The sequence below is a fragment of the Bemisia tabaci genome, chromosome 5 (genome assembly GCF_918797505.1).
Source record: "Bemisia tabaci chromosome 5, PGI_BMITA_v3".
Classification (NCBI taxonomy): domain Eukaryota; kingdom Metazoa; phylum Arthropoda; class Insecta; order Hemiptera; family Aleyrodidae; genus Bemisia; species Bemisia tabaci.
In genome coordinates, this window is record NC_092797.1 from 5,072,729 (window position 1) to 5,089,143 (window position 16,415).

At 42.2% G+C, this 16,415-nt stretch overlaps 1 protein-coding gene across 2 annotated transcripts in view; it reads left to right on the forward strand.

Moving 5' to 3' along the window:
- CadN (neural cadherin) overlaps window positions 1-16,415 on the forward strand; it is a 494,271-nt gene that overhangs the window by 178,424 nt on the left and 299,432 nt on the right. The gene's annotated exons all lie outside the window — the stretch shown is intronic.

Consider the following 16,415-nt stretch of genomic DNA (forward strand, 5'->3'; position numbering starts at 1 on the left):
CCTTGTAGCCAATGTGAAATAAAAACGTTAATATCTTTGTTAGGAGTTGGTTTCAGTAATTTTCGTTGTAAGAATCGTGTTTTACGTGAAATTCTGATCAAGAAACATGTACCAGATTGCTTAAATTCGTACCTTGTCTAGTGGTCCATTAGGTGTAATGGAGAGTCCCTATGGTGACGTCACTGCACGGAGAAAAAAACCTCGTGCGTGGGACCCGAAGTTCAGGTCATATGGATCTCTAAAGTTTTCGGATTGAGCATCTGAACACTTTAGGTCCAGCTGTCGAGGTTCGGATCACACTTCTGAAACTTCAGTTCTTACATATGAAGTACTTCAGATGTGAGAACCGAAGTTTTTCGGATGTGAAAACCGAAGCACCTCAGATGTAAGAATTGAAGTTTCAGATGTGTGATCCAAACCTCAGCAGCTGGACCTAAAGTGTTCAGATGCTCAATCCGAAAACCTCAGAGACCCATATGACCTAAACTTCGGGTCCCGCGCACGAAGTTTTTTTTTCTCTGTGTGCTAATAGCGTCTATGGAAGAAGAATGAAATTCTCAAGTCAACCGCAGATTCTGATGGTATTCTATCATAAATTGTGAGGGATGTTCCTTGATGGAGAGAACAACGCATTGAACACTGCGGAATTTGCAAGATTATTTGATTTGAAGGTCCTTTCGGCCTCCCGAGCGCAATGAGCTTTAAAGTTGAACTTTCTGTGTGCCAATCACCATCAAGAAAGCGGGATTGAAAAGTGAATTTTTAGCCTTTTAACACGCATTTTTTATGGAGATGTGGGGCTGACCATGAGAGTTTGTGGACGCTGCCCCGCATGCTGTTGTAATTTAGAAGAGTTAAACCAGTTTCATCTCTTCTTGCGGGCTGATAATTTAGTGATGGACAACTAGATAAAAGGAAATGGAGCGATCCTATTGGTGGAGCAGGTGGTTGTAAAAGACGAAGGGGGTAAATAATAGAATAACTAATGGCAACCCACGAGAGACCCCACAGTTAGCATATATCAACTACCCGTTTCAACCAACAGGATCGCCATTTTCGCGTTGTCGTTTTTGTCTATAGCTTCGTCTATAAATTCCAATATTCAATCACTTAGCCTCCGAAGAACTAATCGGTCTTCTCGATCACCGATTAGATTTTGCAACATTTCCTCTTGATTGCGTGTAACAAACGCGGAAAAAATCATTTTTGAGCCCCTCTATTCTCGAATTGCATATGTAGAAAGGTGGATGCTTAAAAGCACATCGTGCTAAGGAGGCTGTATGAAACATCGCATACAGTAATATCAAAATGTAGCCGGCGCCGAATTTGTTGATAATACCCTCGTCGGACGGAAAACCGTTTAAATCGTTTTTAAAGCTGTTTATAACCTAGCTCTTTCTCTCTTTCTCTTTTTCTCTTCTGGGTTCGGAGCACCTGGCCTCTCCAAGAATCGATGCATTTCTATAGATTTTAATGGAGAAAAACAATGTTCCCAATTTTCTTGATCGGCTAATGTGTCCAATTTCCCCCGTCAACTCGCTTTATTGTGCGCCGAGCCGTCATCTTATGCAAATACCCACTCCTGAGTTTCTAGTTCCCGAGGACCCTGAGCTTGCGAGTATGCTCTCCCGAAAGCCCCCCCCCCCCCCATGGCACAGCGGGTGGGGGGAGGGGATACGTATTCTGCCCGGTGAGGAGAGCGCACTACTCTAAGTCTGGCTCCATTGTACCAGCCTCCGCGCTTCCGAACTGAATGGAGATGCTAGGGCCGCATTTGCTTTGAGGTTGACATTTGTCCTGTCGAGGAGTGCAAACAGCAGTCGCGCATTCGTGTCCTGAGTTTGGCTCGGCGATGAAATCGTCGCTCACCTGACATGAGGACATAACTACACTCTGCAATGAACCCTGTCGTCCGTACAACTCAATGCTTCTCCGGGCCCGTCTCAATTTGTAGTTACGCCCTTGTGTCAGCCGAGCGATGAAATACTCGCGGACCCCGACCGCGGTGTAAAAGCCTCTTGTCGTCAAAGTGTTACCTCCGGGGATACGGTATTTTATTCGATTTCTCTGACCGTGAACTTTGATTACCTGAACCAAAAAAGTTCGGGTTCCATTAGTAAGAACCAAGTTCAGTGTCGGTAACCAAAATTTTTTTCTCCTTATGCTGTCGTGCTATGAAAAGCCACCGTATGAACATACGAATTTTTATTTTTAAGGAAAGTTATGAATATTTTATGTTATGATGAATGGCACTTTGAATCAAATTACGAATAGAATTCGCTGAAAAATTGGAAGGACTTGGCGCAATCGTGTAGGAATGTATACCATGTCAGACAGAAAATTAGGAACTCTTGTTAAATACCAATAGCCGTACAAACTGATGTTTTGGAGCACCACGATTATGTTTAAAAATAATCCGCATGATTCAACTTACTCGTCACAAAACAAGTGTCACTTTTGCGAATTGATTAAGTGTCTAAATCCGCTCGTTTTTGCACTATGACGTCGTCGTTTTCGTGACATAAGGGCGTATCCACAATTTCATGTGAGCCCCAGAGAGGAAAGAGTCATATAGACAACAGGGCTCATGATGCGGATTTCGAGAGACAACATCATGTCAGACCAATGACGAAGTCTGAGAGCTGTTTCCTGGAAGCGAGGTAGGTTGAACGTCCGCGCAAATGAGAACATTACGAGCTATCGATGAGCTTCAGCCCAGCTCCCCACCGGATCGTCGCCAAATTGGACTTTATTTCCCAGTGGAACCATTATTTCAGGCTCATTTTAGAAGGACTGTATCTACCATCAGCTTCCCTATGCAGATACGTGATTTTATGGATAAGCCATGAATAATAGTTCCGATCATGGTCGCCTTGACAATGACCTGAAAATTACTACCTGAAATTGCCGAGAATGAGTCGCAATCATACTGATGTATGTAGTACCCTCTCTGCTTGGAGAGTTGAATTGCTCGGCTGACCATCTTTTCCGCACGAAGTACATTTGTGGTTTTTTTCCGATTATCGTTGCCGCACAAGATCATTTTCGCAAAAATAATTGTCTGTGGTATATGGCAACATCGAGAAAAATATGAGGCATTTTTAAGAAAAATGGGTGAACGAAGATTGAAAAAATTATTTCTTACCTTACTCAGCAGCCCAACAGGGATCGTCAGGGTCCAGATTTTCGTCCGTGAATTTTCCATTATTTTCATCTGCGTGCCTATACTTAAGTTCCTTCTTAATTCTTGCTATTTATTCCGTAAATTGTTGATCTAATTTCTGCGAAAATGATTTTGTGCGGCAACGATAGTCGGAAAAATTACCACACATTTACTTTGTGCGGAAAAGATATTCTGCCCATTACTCTGCATAGAGCAGAAATAATTATATATTAAAGCCTCAGCATTGATTTTTCTGCATTCTGAAGTTGATTATGATACAAGCATGTCATCATTTTGTTTTTGTCAAATTTTACCCATGGGTAAACTGAGAAGCTCTCCTCACACCAGAACTTGATAACGGGTCCAAATTTTCGCAATTAGCGATCAAGTTGGCACCCACGAAGCCACCACCGATTTTATGCACGGGGTGCTTTATTGGGAATCGAGCGCTTGTCGTGCGCTGTTGCCGGTCTTCACTGATAAAATGATAAAGTCCCCAAGGAATAACGCCATATGTACTCGCGAAAGTTGCCATCTTTCTCTAATAAAATATTTAGTCCAGGACAAATTTATGAGTATCTTTCCCTGAAATTTTAATGTACTCTAGATTAAATTGCGAAAAAGATTATTAGAGAGATTTGATGAAAAATATCTTCAAATTTCCTTTAAAATCAAGATATTATCAAGGGAAATCTGGCAACGCCTGAACCGTATACGACGTTCTTCCTCAACACGGTAGCGCACAGCGTGGTATTTTCCTCAAAATTCAGCCGCGTTGTCATAGATGTGACGAGCGATGGTCAGGAGTTTTCGACCTTTGACCTCGAATTGGCGCGGGGCATCCTGTTGTGCCGGGGCCTTTTTTGAGTGTTTGCTTTGTCCGTGCGCGTAGCCGGGGCACAAAAGAACCCCCGACCCCGGAAAGGGGATCGCAAATACACCGTGTCAACTCCCAGATGTCGGCCCATCGATAAAAAGAGCGTATTTGCGGCCGGAACCGCTGATGGATTCGTCTTTTTCCGGCGAGCGGACACCGGGCCTCCGGCGGGATTTGCGGTTTCGCCGCAGACGTTTTCCCAGTTTCGGCTCGTGATTTGTCCAAAGTTCAACGAGGCTGCCGCGCTCCATGTTTCATTGTATCGGGCGGCGGACAGTGGATCGAGTCAATTAGAGAGGTCGGACACGAAATTTTTGACTACAACTGCGAATTTTGGTGTTTATTTCGTCACACTTTACATTTCAAGAGGTGCTTTCAGCAGAAAATTTCAAGAGGAAACCAATGAAACCACTTTCGGAACCTCAACGTTTTGTATAAGCGGAGTTAGAAGCGTTTAAAGTTTCCAAATTTTGTCCGACCTCTCCTATGGACTCGATCCACTGTGCGGCGGAGCATGCATAGTCGGTGTATCGATTGATGTGCCATTCAAACTTCTGGAAAAAGATCGATTAGCAGGGCGTTCGCAACCAACACCATAATAATCGATTCTTTACCATAGCTTCAAATAGGGTAACATCGATAGTCGATTAGCACGCCTCGCTACTCGTCAGGTCGCTATTTGTAACGTGGAGATGAAAATTCCCGTGCTTTCTCCTATGTGCAGAGCAGAATCTAGACAAAGTCGCCCACACGGTGATAGACAGAGGACGGGACACAGAGAAATTGGAGGGAGTCTATTGGTTTAAGCAGGTGGTTGTAGTGTACAAAGAGGATAAGTAATAGAATAACAACAATCCAAAAGGAAACCCCTTAGTTTCTCGCTTAGTTCATAACGCCCAACCGTTCCAACCAAAGAGGACCACTCCATTTTTCCATTGTCGTCTTTGTCTTTACTTTGTCTATAAGTTTTGATAATCAGCCTGCATCAAAATAACATCAGGCGTTACCAGATTCCTTTGCATGGTCTATTTATTTTAAGAGAAAATTAAGCAACATTATTTTACCTTGAAATTTGGAGAGTTTATTTTATTTATAACTGATGGATGATTTAATTGGTTTACGGATTTTTTCAAAGCGGTTGGCTGTTTAATTTTCTGTAAAGATGAAGCACGCTAGGAAACAAGGCATTGTAAAATGCAATTAAGCTAATCCTTTTTAAATCCGCTCTATTTTGAGTCTATTGGTTTTTATGTTCTTTTTGCCCGCCCACGGGGACAGTCATGGGCAAAGACTCGTCAATAGCGTCACGGTAAAAGGTGGCAATTAAATTTCAAATTTCCATCATTCATCGGTTGCAATAACTTCCTTACTGATTGTTGCAAAAAGTATTGACCAATTCCTCAGGGGACAAGTAATTGTAAGGTGAACTTGCTAAGCTTACCGCTCAATACGTCCTGAATACGACGGGGAACTAAGCGGAGTTGGGTTCGGTTGGGTTAAGCAACTAAACTAACTCCGCGGTGATGCTTAGGGTATCGTGCAATGATGAAGGCGCGCTACACTTGAGTCTCTATGAATAGTCCTCACTACTCTCTCACCGCATTCGTCCAAACCAGCAAAAGCACGCGATGGGTGTCGTTGCTGTTGTCAGTAGATTTTGTATCATCGAACGTACACGGGTTATAAACATTTCCGTGTGCACTGTTACTTTGAGTTACGTACTTCGCATTACTTTTTCTTCGTACTTCTACTTTCTTATTCCCCTACCTGACTGTGCTGCTAAGTTACTTTGTGTTCTACTTCCCACCTCAACTTTAATTCCGCACGGAAAAAATTAAATTGCTGATTTAACAATCCAATTATTAAAAAAGTGACTGCCGTGTTTTAAATGCATATTTTAAAATAGTGGGAAGCTAATTTAACTAGTGTTCTATTAGCATGTTTTCATTGTAAAATCTACACAGAAAAAATGAAATTGCTGATTTAACAATTTTTTAGCTTGTCCAACTTGTTTCTATGTAGATTTCACAATAAAAAAATTTTAATTTAACCACCCTCGTGGTTAAATTAGCTTTCCACTATTGCAAAATGTACATTTGAAACATGTCGGACATATTTTTTTACAATTAAATTGTGAAATTAGCAATCCATTTTATCCGTGTACATTGAAACATGGCAGTCACTTTTTTTTTAAAAAAAAAATTGAGGTTTTAAATCAGCAAATTAATTCTTACATACATAAAGTCGCTTCTATAGCGCCGCCTCGCGCTCTGCGACGCCCAATCGCCATACGCCATTGCCCCCTATCCTCCCAGAGATCATCAGGCAATTGGCACCTTCTGATCTCCTCCTCCACCCCTCGTCGCCAACCTTTCACAGGACGTCCACGCCGTCGCCTTCCGGGAGGAACCCAATCGAAGACCTGCTTGGGCAACCGATCATCTGCCATCCTTCGCACATGTCCATACCAGACCAACTGCTTGGACCTGATATCGTGCACGATGTCCTTCTCCACACCCATTATCCCGCGTACCCTTTCAAATTAATTCTTTCCGTGCGGTTATTCTTTTTTACTGTGTCATAGTTTCTACTATTGCTGTAATACTAGTAAGAAGTCTCCACTTGTCCAAGTATCTTGCGTATAGCTTTGTCTATATATCTTAGTAACCAGCCCACTCTTGCTCGAAAGTACCCATCCGTGTTTTACCGTCGCGTCTGACTCAGACGCCCCCCTCCCCCTACGCCCCCATGACGACACTGCGGCTAAGCCTGGCGGGGGGGGGGGGGGAAGTTATGCAAACAATATGATGGAAGTCAGTCGGGGGATCTCACGCGGTTCACCTTTGCGGTCCGGGAGTTTGTCTCGAGTCGAGTCGAGTCGAGTCGGGTCGTGCTGTTGACGGAGTCGCCGATCCGCGAAACCGGCCCGATGTCTTCGAGAAACCCGCAAATCCCCCTGTTTGCCCCCCCCCCCTTCCCCCCAAATCCTAGACTCCGGTCCGAGAAGAGCCGTCAGAATCGTCACGGCATTTCGGATCGAGTTGAAACTCAGCTGCGGGCCGATTATTGAAATTTATATGTAGATAAAGCTATAGACAAAGAAGACATAGGGAGTATGGAGCGATCCCATTGGTTCGAACTGGTGGTCTTTACAGACTAAGAGGAAAAATGATAGACTAACTGTCGGGTCTCCTGTCGGTTGCCGTTAGTTAGTCTATCACCTACCTCCTTGGTCCATTGTAACCACCCGCTTCCACCAATAGTATCCCTCCATATCCTTTTTGTCTTCTTTGTCTATTGCTTTGTCTATCAATTTCAATAATCGGCCCGCTGAAGCCAAAGTGAAATTTGGCAAAAACACGTCTTTTGGAATTCGAATCCCCCTTGGACCTTAGCCAGTCGATCATTCTGCGCGTGCTAAGGAAAAACGCCGTATGAGCCTTCAGGTGTTGCAAAATTCCCTCTGGCAGATCACTAATTTTCAGGAAGGTTTTTGAATATTTGTCAGCCAATTTCTCAGATAATTTTGTTTGTAGTTTGATCTAAAGTGTCTAAAAATTTCAAGGAAATATATTCATAATTTTCCTCAAAAATAAACATTTTCTCCGAGGAAATTTGGCAACTCTAGAATGTCCATACGGCGTTCTTCCTTAGTATGGCAGCATTGGCGGGAATCGCAAACGCGGACAAAATGCGCAAAGGCAACGTTAATATTACTCCAGTTCAAGAAAATCAGGACTCTCTTCTCAAAATACAATTTTACTACATTTTGAAATTAGGAACCAAAATTTCTTGCTTATCTTTAAAAGCCTTTATGTGCTATGGGAAACTGATGGTACAAACGTTGTACCTAATTTGAGCTAGAAATTGTAGTTCTTTATTGCTAAATGTAAATCAGTTTGAACCCATTCGACAACATCTGTCACTACAGTGTTGACGCAAGAAGTTTTAAAGAAAAAAAAACTCGGGATGGACAGAATGAAACCATGTTGCATTCAAACTCAGCTCCAAGCTATTAAAGCGCATCGATTTTGAAACCAAACAAGTCAGAACTATCCTATAAAGTATCAGCAGCGAGCTCCAGATAAAGTGTGCGCAGCGCTGAAAGTGGTCGGTTATCCGGAGAATTCTCAACTTAATAGTTATCCTTGGAAATTGAGCGAGATACGAGTATAAACAATCGGAATACTTACATCTTACAAACTACTTTTATATTGCTCGCTTCCTGCCATTAAGTTCCCTACAGCCTCCACGACAAAGCGATTTTTTAGTTGAGCGTTCAAAATGAACAAAGAAACGACCGTTTAAGATAGTTTTATGAATTATGACGTCATAAAGCGGGCAAATAATTTTGTTCAGCAAGTTTTAAAAAAGAAAGCATGTCATTTTTGCTTTTTCAGATTTTATGGCCTTTCAGTCTTTTTTAATCAATGTGTTTCCGAAGCTGCAATAGTTTGTACATGTTGCGAATATGCCATCGGTAATTCATACATTTTTTCAAATGGATCGTTTTCGATCGGTTCCATGTACCGTTTGGTTTAAAACAATAGAACATAACCCGAAACAAAAATTTTAGGATTTGAGTTGGAAAAGCTGAAAATGAGAAAACCTCTAACAATTTCACTTTTCATTGCCATTTTGCACTCATAATAATAAAAAATCTATCACGGAAAACACGTTCCCTTAGATTACTCAGTTGACTTTTGAGGGTATATTCATATGTTGAATCACTCGATATTGACAAAATCTCACTCACCTGTTCGATGTATCAAATGCGATCCGTATCCCAAGAAATAATCAAGTTGTGGAGATTAAAAAGTTTTCAAGTTCTTCACACAAAGTTCTCGACTTTTCTTTTTTCATAGTCACACTATTCTAAAAGAATAATTCTCAGAGAAATGTGTTAAAAAAAAACATTTTAAAAATGCTGGAGTGTGTGAACGCCTCTGAGGTTTTCGATTCGAACACTGCCGTCCTAAGGAAGAACGCCGTAAGAACATTCGAGAGTTGCCACATTTTTTTTAAAAAAAAATTATTTTTGAGGAAAGCTATGAATATTTTCCCTTGAAATTTTGAGGAAGTTTAGGTGAAATTGCGTACAAAGTGATCTGAAAAATCGAAAGGTAAATATTCATAAATTTACCAGGAAATTCGTGTATTATCAAAGAAAATTTGGCAACGCCAGAAGGTTCATACGACGTTTTTCCTTAGCACGGCAGAACAGGTTTCCTGTGCCTTCTCAACCCGCCCTTCTTCACGCCGGCAAATCAGACCTAGTAAAGAGAAATGAACCAAAACCAAGAACGTGGACTGAAAAACACCTGTTTGTACAGCGTTATCAACGGGAGATACGTGGTTTCTGAAAGGAGGCCGAAAAAGTTGGTTCCTTTCTGTTGAGCTCGGTCGGAGTATTCTTCCGCGCGAGTTCACGCGAGCGATGACGAGGTATGGAGCCGCTTTTAGTCGGAGCGTTAACCCGGCGAAAAGGGCGCAGCCTGTAATTGTGTTTATTCTGTTAATTCGATTAAAACCGGAATCGGGTGTAATTCAGACGCACGCCCGATGAATTCAAGCTCTGCAAACGCTTTCCAAAATGACGCGCGCGGCCATTCGCCTCCAACCACTTAGAGTTGTCCGCACGGTGAAAAATGATTCAATCACCGGAAAATATAAGGAATTGACTACTAGACAAGGTGCAATTTCTTTTTTTTTTCAAAAAAAACAAAAAAAATCAAAATAGTTCGATTTAATCGGCTGTTACCGTATTATATTCAATTTTCTTACGAGTAATCTATTATATTGGATTACATTTTGCAATGAAGAACCATTTCCTTTGACTCTCCCAGAAAAGCGCATGTCTGCATAGGAAAACCAATGGCATGCATGTTCTTTTAAAATGGGCCACAAATATGATATGTCGACGATGCAAGTCTGCAATCACATAACTCGGTTTGCGACGTCGCAGACTTCCTGTTCACAAAAGTTGAAGTTCAACACAAATTCCCGTTCACAAGAAAATCCGGAGTCGCCATGAATCCAATCACGTAGCGTTGGCATTACCAATTAAAAACGCCTTCAAATGCGCTTGATACTGTGCAACACACAGGAGTTGATACAGTTGTATCACAAGAATGGAACCCAACTCCAAGTGTTCTAATCTCACACCGCATACGATGCAGTGGATGTCGCAGACTTCCTGTCATACTTTATTTTTTAAACGGAGAACTGCTCAAAGGCAATTCTTTAAAACTGCCGTGATTTTTTTTTCTCTATACGAAGAAAATTCTGCATAAACTTCTAGGAATGATGTCAATTTGTTCTCTTTTAAAGAAATAACATAGAGGCAGAGATTTTTAGACACCGCAAACGAGATATGTGATCGCGGACTTATGCCGTCGATATGTGATTTATGATAACGTATCGCCATAATTGCGTTGGTTCCTTTTTGCTGAATGCGTTCCAAATATTTTATCGGAGAAAAATCGGCAACATTGAAAGGTTCATCCTCTGAGCACAGGAGTACTGGGGAGTATACTCCGGTTCATAAATCCGGCGCTAGATGGCAACAGCGTGGCGCTCGGCTTTAGCGTCTTGTTTATTTTATAGTTTCCATGCAAATGACACTTCTGTCAACATTGTCTCTTATCCCGAAGTGCAGCCTGCGCCCCCCTGCCCCGCCCACCCGGCCCCGTTTTCTCGGGCCGCCGCAGGAGGTTCTTCGGTTTTTCTCGGATATATTATTTGCGTAAAATTACGGGGATCCCTTCGCGAATCCACCTGGAGTCGAGGAAAGGAGCGTCTCTGAGCTTCTCTGAGGTTTCCATCTTAAAGGGCTATCCAGGCACGCTTAGCGCCGCGAAGCTTGAAACTCGTGCGGTCCTCGTCGATATCAAAACCCGTCTTCAAATATTATACCGGATCAACCATCATAAAATATTAGTATTATGATCCACCGCACATGAGGAGCACGGTGGCGTGGCGTGCTTTGCGATATATCGATTGATCTGTCATTTGAACATGTGGAAAAGGATCGATTAACAGGATGTTCGCAGCTAACACCTCAATAATCGATTCTTTACCACGGATGAAAAGTGGAGAACTATCGATAATCGATCATTTAAGCCTCGCCACTGGACTACCAGCACTAAGAACTGGAAAATATCAGCAAATTGGACCGTTTGGAGCGGAAGGGAACTAAGCCACATCGGCTGTTGCCAAATTCAATGTGGCAATTTAATTTTTTACAGAAAAACGGTTGTGCCGATTATTGTGCAAATTCAGGGAATTTTCTGCATACTACGAAAGAAATTCCTTAAAATTTTCACAGGAATTCACACAAACGTTCTATTGTAAAAAAATTGAATTGCCCCGTTAAATTTGGTAATAGGTTACGTAGCTTGATTCCTTTCTACTAAATGCGGTCCAATTGATGTCCTCGGGAAAATATCAGGACAATTGGTCGTACTCGTAAATCAGGTAATTCGATTCGAGTGCGTCAAGCATGTTATAACTGCGTGCAGTTTAGCGCATAAATAAAGCAAAACATTTTATTTAATTAATTGAATTTGTTGGTTTGGTTAGTGAATTCAAACAAGTGTCAATAAATTAAACAAATATTTCATTTGAGACATCAGAAAAATCAGGAAAATATCAGGCAGATCCAAAATGAAATCATAGTAAACACTCTAGAGAAATTTTGATCGTGAGAGCAATCCGTCGAGCTAGGTTGAAAATTGAATTTTAAAATTTCCTCGAAAAACTCCCTCCGGTGTTCTGTGGAGCAGGTTATGTTATATTTATTTTTGCGAAAAGAGAGCGTTCAGGTAATATGCGTTATATTCTAGAAATTAGGTCTCCCGAACATGAAAATGTAGAAGTTTTAGGGCGTGTTTTCTAGAGACAACGTTTTTAAATTGCGAACTTCAAATAGCCATAATTCCGGTTTGGCTTGAGATTCTTGAACGGTTTCGATCATGGCATTCGAATAATGGCAAAGGTAAGATTTATCGCTGATTTGACCCAGTTTACAGTAACTTAAGGGCTTTAGGCATGAAAAAACTCATTTGAACAGCACGGAATACACGCACAGTGTGCGTCGCACACGCAAAAAGGAAACTAATTCGGCAATAATCTGGAACAGATGAGTGGTTTTTGAGGTGGGAGGACGGTAGGATACGCGAAATCGAAGGTATTATTTACACGGCTGCGAGTCGCGTTACAAATGTTGGGGCTCTTCCAAAACTACCCGACCAGCACTTAGTGTAATGACCCGCCAGGGATCCCCTGGTTTGAGGAGCCAAGCTGAGCCGCTAAGTTGGCCGCTGACCCCCCCGACTCGTATAAATTGTTCCTCGCTGGGGACCTGGATAGTTGCACAAACCCACCGCCAAGGTACTGGACAAATATTTGGGTCTGGAGTTTTGCAGGGTCATTATTACACATGTTACACAGACACACACACACACTCGCGATTTACGAGGGCATGGTTGCCAGGTGTCGGAGTCGGCCTCACGTCATTGTTAACTTCGCCACTGAACCAGAATTCCATGGATTTTTCTCTGAATAGGAATGTAACACATCGAGTGTTTGAAAACTTCAAATTCAAAGATTGAAGCCACGGCACTGTTGCACAGTATCGAGCGCAATTGAAGGCGTTTTTTACTGGCTGGACGATTTGACGCTCAAAACCGTCGCCGCTAAGAATGATCCGCTTGAAGCTCCGTTCCGTTCGTGTGATACAAATATTTCGCCTCGCGTGTGTTGCACAGTCTCAAACGCAATTGAAGGCGTTTTTCACTGGCTGGACGATGCAGGCGTGCAGGCGCGCTACCGGCTTAAGCCGCGCACTGGCGCCTACAAACCTAAGTGGATACTTCACGCATTGCGCAATGCTTGAAGTATCCCCTTAGGTTTGAAGGGGCCAATGCGCGTATCGCGCTACCCGTCCATCCGCCGCGCCGCAGCGATGTGACGCTGAGTGATGTTTTCATCTAATAAGGCTTAATCGATCGTGGCACTAAAAAACGACTTATCTCGGTCTGCGACGTTGCAAATTTTCTGGCTATATTTTCTTGATTTATGACCGACCATTGTCTCTTAAAAAAAATTCGTGCAAACATTCCCTCGTCCTTTAAAGAATATATTACTTTTGCGCTCAAAATATTTCAATGAATATAATTAAAATTAAGAAGCACAAAATTTGATGTCTCTGAACAAAACTCATGTAGCTGGAAAATTACTGCAGAAAAAGGTGGGTTTTACACGCTACCGATCTTTTCAGCTCTCCTCCGTTCTTCTCATAAGGTTTCCATAATCATGAAATAATGATCGCTGAAATCGCACGGTCTTCGAAACAAGGCTGTAACGTTGTGCCATAAATTGTGGATATTTTCGATGGGTTTCAACCGGGAAAAGTACCGATTGTCACCAGTATATGGCAACACTGGAGCGGAGGCGTAGGCGCGCCGCCTCTAAAATTCTGTGCAGGTTTCCTCCCCACTTTTTGAATCAGTCGAGTCATGAAACTTGCGCTAAAAGTATCGAGACGACCGAATAAATTGATTGAAAAACTCGGCTCAAGGTTGCCATATTCTATGATGAACTTTAGAAATTTTACATAGATTTAAATGAAGGAAATCAGCACTATCTGGCAACAATGACTCGGCTGCAGTAGAAAAACGCGGTGCTTCCTCGCCGAGAAATGAGATTCTCTTTTTTTCTCCGTTGTAGAATTGTGGTTTTTCATATGTACGTATGCAGTGCGAGCCGAGAGTTTAGTTGTTGCGCTTCGAGCGATGCGAACTTCACGCGAACGCTTTTCCTCCCAGCTCCTTTGACGAAAGCGCGTAAGCCCACCTTCACGCGAGCTTTAAAGAGCATTCGGCTCCGTGGAAAACAGGGTCCATCCTCAAACGTAATTACGCTGTTATGTCAGCTGCGCTTTCCCTCTAAGTTTGTCTCTCTTTCCTCTATCGAGTCAAGCAAGAAACACGTATCTACTCTGGATCTCTATCTTAGTTGCGTTGTTTTTTATTAGGGAGGCAGCTCTGTCTCTCATTAGCATCCCTCTCTCCCGTTTTGTTTTGTTCCGGAGAGGTGCGCCGCTGCGCCGTCCTCGACTTTGTCGCTCCTCTGACGTAAGAGCGTATTTCAAGTTCAACGCGAGCCCTGATGTCCGTTTACCTCTGCGCTTGCCAGGGCTCATGTGGAAATAGAGATATGCTTTTACGTCAGAGGAGCGACGACTTGTGCGAACCGAAGTTCCGCTCCAATTTTATTCCATTTATTTTTTATTTATTTTAAACGCTCTGCCGTAACTTTAGGGTCTATTTAAAAGTTTTTTTTTGCTTTGTTTTGTTTTGTTTTGAAGCGTTTAAAGTTCTGAACTTGTCCATCCTTTCGCGGAAACTTTCACCGGGATTTTTTTTGCCTTTTTCCCAGGAAGTCTTTCCCGATCCAATTTTTTCGTTTTATCCGTCGCGTCGCTTTGTCGTGGAATCCGATATTTTTAAACCACTTTCATCTTTTCGGGATGATCTGATGTCGGTTAAATTTTTGGTATTTACAATGGAAGAAAAAAAATCGGACTCCCCACTCAAGAATAGATAGCCCGCGAACCTCGTTGGAAAAAAAAAAAAAAAAAAAAAAAAAAAAAAAAAAAAAAAAATTTAGCTACTGGAAAGACATCCTGCGACCAACGGTACATTCAACACCCAAATGGCTAAACCAACCAGCGTCGGAAGTCTTCATGGTCAGCAAGCTGATTATTAAAATGATGGACAAAACTATGAACAAATGGAAAATGGAGCAATCTCATTGGTTGAAACGGGTCTGTGTTATAGATAGCAGAGGAAAATTATGGAGTAACTATAGGGTCTCACGTAGGTCTCCGTTTGTCAGTCTATCACTTACCTTTTTTGTCCATTGCTACCACCTGATTTTTCCAATCGGAGCTTTCCATTTTCTCTTTGTATATAGCTTTTTCGAGCAATTTTAGTAATTAGCCCGCAGACTGGTGTGCTGAGAAAAATAGTAGTATGTTCAGAATAATCGTATGTGCAAAATATGATCGTACTTTTTACTGGTGTTTATATCATACTGTAAGTGACGAGAAAATGGACCACTAGACAAGGCACGGAGTTCAGCATCTTTTTCAATTTTTCCACATAAATATTTAATGTAAAATATAATGGACACATTGAAATTTTCAACTTCACTTCATAAGCAAAACAAATATTTATATATTTTTTTGTGCGTTAATTGGACGTATTTATGCTAAAAGGAACTATGTACTGAGGATTGCGAGAACATAGTTCTTAATCGCGCCATATTTTGCGATGGAAGATTAACCCTGTCTGATGACTTTGTAGATGAGCAATATATTGAAAAATGCAGCCCCATTCCTACCCTGCGTTGTAGTCCATTCTCTCTCCTCTGCACAACTGATCTCGGGAAAAACGCCTTATTAGCCCTCAGACGTTGCCAAAAATCTGTTTCGACAAAACACGAATCTCCGGGAAAATCTGTAAATTTTCTTCTTCGGATTTTCCATAGAATTTCGTCCGATCCTCGATCTGAAGTGTGTGACAATTTCAAGAGACTAATGTTTATAACTTTCCTCCAACACTGGAAAAAAAACACATTGGATCTAGAGTCCAGACTTTTGAAAACCTTGACAAGAAACAGGACTCTTGATTCAATCAGATTTAAGCTTAAATCAAAAGGAACACCGCTCAAATTAAGAGGCCTAGATCTTGATCTAAGCAAAAATCCGATTGAATCAAGAGTATATTTTCTTGTCGATGTTTTTAAGAGTCTGGACTCTAGATCCAATGTGTTTTTTTTTCCAGTATCCAAAATAAATATTCACCGAGAGGGAATTTGGCAACATCGGGGAGCTCATGCGGTGTTTTTCCCGAGGACGGCAGCGCGGTGCAGCATGACAAACGGCCCTTTCTTTTTCCTCTTAGGTCCCGGGAAAGCGAGGAAGATGATCTGTGCCGCCGCCGTCGTAAGAATAACAGAGCGCGGGAGGACTCGATAATTACTATTCATTCCCCGCAGACTTTAATTTGGGTCGAGTCACGCTCCCCCCTCCCCCCTTCTCGCACCGACCACGGTCCAATTACGAATTAATTTTTCAGGAGGGATCCGCGGTCCCGAAGACGGTCCCGGGGAGCTTAATTGGACAACTGTCATAACTTGGCCGCGGAAAAATTCGCGCGGGAAGGAGAACCCTCACACACACACACACACCCGCACGCCCGCGCCAAATACAGTTTGATGAACATTAATGGTGTTATCGCATTACTTTCGCCGAGTGTTTATGTGCACTGCTCCCCGACCGTGTTTACCGCCGCGATATGATTAAACTTT